Source organism: Teleopsis dalmanni, chromosome 1, assembly GCF_002237135.1.
Source record: "Teleopsis dalmanni isolate 2A chromosome 1, ASM223713v2, whole genome shotgun sequence".
NCBI lineage: Eukaryota > Metazoa > Arthropoda > Insecta > Diptera > Diopsidae > Teleopsis > Teleopsis dalmanni.
Window position 1 is genome coordinate 37,323,209 of NC_051846.1, and position 6,535 is coordinate 37,329,743.

The following is a 6,535-nucleotide window of genomic DNA, read 5'->3' on the forward strand; positions in this document are numbered from 1 at the left end:
CAACTGAGATTAGCAGTGTTGTGGTGTTAATACTTACAGCGGGAAGAATGATGGTATTCATTCACTGTCATTCCGTGCGAAATTGCGTATTCACATCGGATGCTGTGGCTCAAAGATTAGTAAAAGTAGAATGGGCTTCGCTCCTTACCAAGGAGGAAGTTATGTCAAATACTTAATTTTAGTTGGTGCCGGCGTAAATTCCTTGGAATTATTTGGCGCATTATCTTGATACGTGTGCTTTTTAGAGCAGTGTGGTCTTAAGCCTTGTGTAGAATATACCCACTCTAAACAACACTGTACTCATACCATAGAGCTTTTAGCATACGTCTCAGTACAATATTCTAAAAATCTTGAAGTTTTCTAATGGTGAATGAAGCGGCATTGTCATAAGTAACAGGACCTAATTATAAGTAAGTAAATTTATAAATTAATATCTGTAGTCTAAATACTTGGTTATATAACATAGACTTGATTTTCACTCTTAACTTTGCTTGTATTATTGCTTTTAGAGTTTTCATAGTTATATTATAAGACAGTTTGTTGAGTCTTATATTCATTATTCAATTGTATCTTTTGTCAAAAGTTAGATATAAGTACTGTACGTACATTGTTTTTCTTGGATTTTGATTTTTAAGTCTTATAATGCATATAACTTTCGTTTTTGCAGCATTTACTCTGATTCTCCACTTTGAAAAGTAACTCATTATTTTACTATTCCCTTCACTTATTTTTCATTATTTAGAGGAATTGCAGTACTTCAAAATATTTGGAAATTTTGTTATGAAATATCTTAAATTATTAAATACATATTGCTTTGTTGAAACATCCTAAACAAATCTTATTAATAACTTAAATATCAATGAGTAAAATAGTATTTAATACAGTAAGAAATCTTATAATACCCAAAATGCATTTATTTAATAATTTTAAATACCTCAATATAGTTGATAAAGTTTGAAAATTTCCTTTAAATAGATTTAATTATGTAAAAGATTCTTTAATAATTAAATTTAACTAAAGTTATGAAAATTAGCTGCTTTGAACATAATTCCTGGAAAAGCTTAAAGCCACAAATTCCTGCTAATATTTTCTGTTTCAAAGAACTTCATTTATCACACACTCCCGGCATGAACCTGACACAACTAAGAACCATTGAAGCAATACACAAACGACTACAAACAATTTATATGTACGTTGTCTAGGATGAAGCACGCGTACAAGGATGCGTCTCCAGAGTTGAATACTAATTTAACGCGTTCTAAGCTTGAATAATACTCATACGCTACGTAAGCCAGCAATATAAGCAGTAAAAGTAGCGATAGTTGTAGTGAAGACTGCAAAGAAAAGCCAATTTCGGTTCGATTAGTATGAGCGCTTTTATGACTTTCATTGCCGTTAAAATAGTTACCATTGCTAACAGATACTCCAACAAAAACAAAAAAACAGTCTGTGTTTCAAACTTTAGTGAAAAACATTAGAATTTCATTTTGGATTAGCAATGTTGGTAAACATTTGTGCATTTGTGACTGTGAAAAAATATGATTTATTGAATTATGTGCCATCTCATTTACGAGTAACAGCGAATATACTTACAAAGTTGCAGAATTCTGGTTGACAAAAGTATATGCAGACTTATCACCCAGATAGGATATTGAATAGTAGAAGTCATGCGTTTTACCAGTTGTAAATTCTGTGAATTAATAGATATTTCAATGCACTTATATGATAGCACATTATATGTATGTTCAGTTCATAAGAGTATGCACATTTTTTTTAAATATTTGGCCTATGCTCTCATTCTTACTACTTCAAAAAGCTTATATTTGTTAAAATTCTTATATAAAGTTTGAAAATTGCCGCGACTGCAAATGGATAATGCACAATGGTTAATGTGAAATTACCATAAATGAGAGTTATGATTTTAGAAATTTTCGAATTACGAGAATTACTATTTGGTCGCTTTGTGCATTTGCAAGAAATACTTTACGTGCTCAATTCGTGCATTTTTATTTTATTTACGCTTCACAGCTTACGCACAGGCAGCAAATGCTCCATGTTGCAAATTTGCAATGCATCTCTTTCCCTATTGCAATTTCAAAGAATGACAATTTCAATTTATCAAATAGTATAGTGTAGCTAACGCCGTTGCCTATCTTACTGAAAAATTGCTCATAGCATTTGTTGTTATTTTTGTTGTTGTTAAGTGGAACAAAACATAAAGCGCCAAGTCAAAAATGCAAAAAATATGGCAACATTCACTCATTTATGAATATTAATATTTTGCAACAGTTGGAAAATTTGTGCATATGCTTAACTTTCAACAACGCTGTTTGCAATTTCATAATAAAAATATTTAAATATATACAGAGCGATCCTACACCACGGCCTTAAATTCAGTAATGAATTCAGAAATTAATTTAAAGTGTTTTTCTAAGTCTAATTTCTTCAACAAATGTGAGACTACTTAATGAAGTCTTACTAACAGATGTATGCATAAATTTTGTTCGGTTTGATTAAGAGATGACGCCAGCAAAAGCCAGGTACCTATTAATTAACATTAAACTACAAATAAACACAAGTGAACTCTACCAAAAACTAGCACAGAATTCATGACGAATTCTGTACCTGAAAAAGGACATTTGCGGTACGCATTGTTTATCTTATTGAATCAAAAGTAAAAGACGCTGATCGTTCTTTGGTAGAAAGATATGGGCAACCCTCTTCATTGATGAGAACATATAAGACATAATAATAATAATAAGCCTCGCTCGACGTCAATGAATTTGAGCAGTCTCTTATACTGGGCATAAGCTGCCGCTTTCACATTTCGCGCTGCCGCGAACGGCTAATAGACAGCGCAATAAACCATCATCTAGTCTCTCCTAAACAAATCATCCGGTAAGCCTTTACGTGGCGAATCTGTTACCACAAATTACAGAAGACGCGCCGAGCAAGGACCGGCGTAATAAGTCCTCTGCCTGAAAATGCAAAAGCCGAAGGCATTCTCTCAAAATTTTCTTCCGTAAACTTTTTAATTTTCCAATCATACCTGATGGCTTTGATGGTAGCACCATCATCAGGTTAGGGTACAACGGGCTCATCATTCATTGTATCTGAGGCTTGAACCGATTTCCAGAATGACTATAAGAAATGAAAACCTGAACATATGAGTCAAAGTTTCGGAAATTGAAAAATAATGATTTCTATATGATAGCGAGCGCTTTGGTAGATCACAAAATTGCGAAGACGAGTAATTGCAGGAGTTATTTAATAATGACCCAACAACTCATACTCAACAGCAATTGGCAAAAGCATTAAATATGTCAAAAGAAGTAATAATAAATAACAATAAGAACAATAAACTGCTAAAATGGGTGAATGGGTGAATGAGTGAATTACTGCTTTAACGTCACCAATTAAAATCATTTTTGTATCGAATTGTGATGGGTGACCAAAAATGGATTAATTTTGAAAACTCAAAACAGGATAAATTGTCGCTTTTAACTGGCGAAGCCTTTCCTTCAATACCAAAGTCGAATCGTTGCAGGAAGATCATGTGTGTCTTGAATTCTACCTAAATCATTAAAGCACAACGCTATAGCCAATAAATGATTAAATATAATCACGGATTGATCAAAGAATGACCGGAATGGATCAAAGACCTGGCAAAGTAATTTTGTTATACGACAAAGCAAAATCTCACACAGCAAAATCAATGAAAGAGACTTTGAAATCACTTATATCGGACTTTTTTCTGTACCCGCCGTGCTTCCCAAACCTGGTACCATCTCAATATCTTGTCGGCACATCAATGGGGGACATGTTCGTAGATCAAATGACTCGAAAAATAAAATGACTCGACAAATACTTCTGACATATAACAAAAAAAAATTAATTTCCCTTGACAAGTACATCCGGTACTTGATTCAACATTATTTGGTTAATCAAATACTGCTAACTCACAGTATAGTTTCACTCTAAAACTAAACAAATTATAAAAACAAACTTTCATATATTTTAGTTATTTTGTAATTTTCACTTATCACTAACTGCAATACTATATAATTATAAGACCTGTCTTTTCTATACATTACTAACATCTTCAGCTTATAACCTCCTAGGTAGTCTTTGCCGCCAATTCAAACGAACTTATAAAAACAATCTTTCCCATATACCAAAATAACATCTATGACTTTATGGCTACATAGTTAATTATTAACCGCAACACACTTACTTATTTGCCATATTAAATTTTTATCTCAAGTAAACTTCAACTACAGTTAATCACTATCACTCTAGTTACTTTCCTTCCTTACTCAGTTTCTATTTGCAGCTTATATTTACGTTTTCAATATCATCCGCCCATAACTGATATATACATTCATAGCTTTACATGCAAGTTTAACATTTCATAGAGCTTATGTTTTCACAAGGATACACCACTATACCTGTTTGTGATACAATTTCATTGCCACTTCAACTTAATTCCTTTACAACATGCCATTGTTAGGTGCAGCAAATGTTGCAAATGTTGCAAATTTAGTTAAACTGCTGTCAATGTTCTAACTTAAGTCTTACAACAGCATTTTTAATAGACTCCAAAGTAGGAGTACATCCTTCGACAGCAACTACAATACTGTGACTATTGTCAGACTTATAGTGTGATGTTTATCTATTTCTATTCGAACTGATGTTGTAGCAACAAGCACAATAAAATTCTCACTCTAACTAACTAACTACTTTTGACCACAAAAGACAAAGACAGTTTTGTTAGTGTAGGATTAAGGTTTTTGTTGGCAGTTCAAATGAAATCGAATTGTGGTTATTGAATAATGAAACTGATAGTGTATAATTTTAATCAGTTAGTAAGAGATATTAAAAGTAATACATCACGATTAATATTAATTGTAATTATTATTAGTTAGTAATTCTGTATCCATCATATTTAGCATAAATTTAGTTTATTATGTTTGTGAAGATGTTAAGAATTCAGTGACGATACGTTTTAGACCCTACAAAGTTTATATTAAACATATCTTTAATGAAACATTTAAAGGTAAGACTACAAGTGACTAAACAATTTTAAAGAAAAAAACACTTTTTCTTGTAGTTAATATAAGTACAGATTAACAAGGGCAAAATAAACTTACAATAATAAGAGTAAGGTCAGCTTTAGTGATTACAAGGATCAACCAAGGAATCTACATATATCTCCTTGAATATTATGGTTGGTTGCAGTCGTAGGTCATTAGATAGCTTCCATGTACCTCAATTAGCGATTTTTCGCAGTTTTGCTACCACATTCCTCGCAAGAACCCTAGTACAGAAGAGTAGAGACTAAATCCATCCCGCATTGTTTACATAATTTAATCGGACATTCATCTTCACAGATGAACAGTCTGATAAATTGTCAAAGAAGTATCTTCCTATCTTATATAGGATAGGCGTCCAGTATATCTTCTGGACGCCAAAGCTGAGCATTCACAGAGAAAATGTATTATGGTTTCTTTTTCTTGCGGGTTTCCACAACTTCTGCAGTGAGGTTTATGGCGAATACGCAGTTTCAATGACCAGAAAGTACTGCAGTAAGCCCTGCAGAGTACTCGTGGTATCTTTTGATAAGTTCCAAGAATAAATTTTTATTAGAAAATTATATATACTGCATTTAATATTATATATTATTAAATCTCAGTGGATTTAAAACCATTTTATACCTTGGTTGAAGCTTAAGTAAGAATATCTTGCAACTGGCCAGGATCCTCCAGGATATAATCTTGTAGCATGTTTAAGTTTCTCCTAGGTTGAGGTCCAGCATATGATGTAAGCATCAATATTGAATGACTTTAATAGCTAAGATTTAGCAAGAAAGTTATTTTTTTGGAGTTTACTAATTATCTTTTAGTTTTTGATTCTGTCTGAACATTCTCTTGTGAATTTAGTACACAACAACACTATTTTCGAAAGTAGTTTCAGTGTTAGATCGGGTTAGCTGGCAGAGACTACTCGACGCGGCCAAGGACGACTCACATCTGTAATGGCCAAATTAGTAAGTAAGTAAGTTTTAGTGTTAACTATAAATCTATTAATATAAATGATTGTCGTGTGATCATGTCTAAAATCAAATTGATAAGAAAATAATAGTGCCTGTTTGCATGTATTTAATAATTCATCATCAGAAATTCAAAATGTCTGCCCTATTATGAGTTCTGTCGGGGTTGTAGCTCTGTCGAAGAAAATGAAACTATATTTCACTATTGGAGCTCGACTTGACACAGCTGTTATTCCGCAAAATTGGGGACTTAGCCGAGTTTATAAACTTATTATATTGATTAAATTGATTTTACTTCTATGAGGAAGTCAAGCCTTTCTGCGTTGCTCATATGCTGATTACAGTGATCCTTTCGAAAAGCTTTCTCTAGAATCGAAGCGATCTTTCCGGTGTGTATATATTCAGTTCAAACACAACGGGCCTTTACTTGACCTCAAGTGGGCTTTGCACAAACTAATCTAAACTAAACTAACAGTCCAATACTTA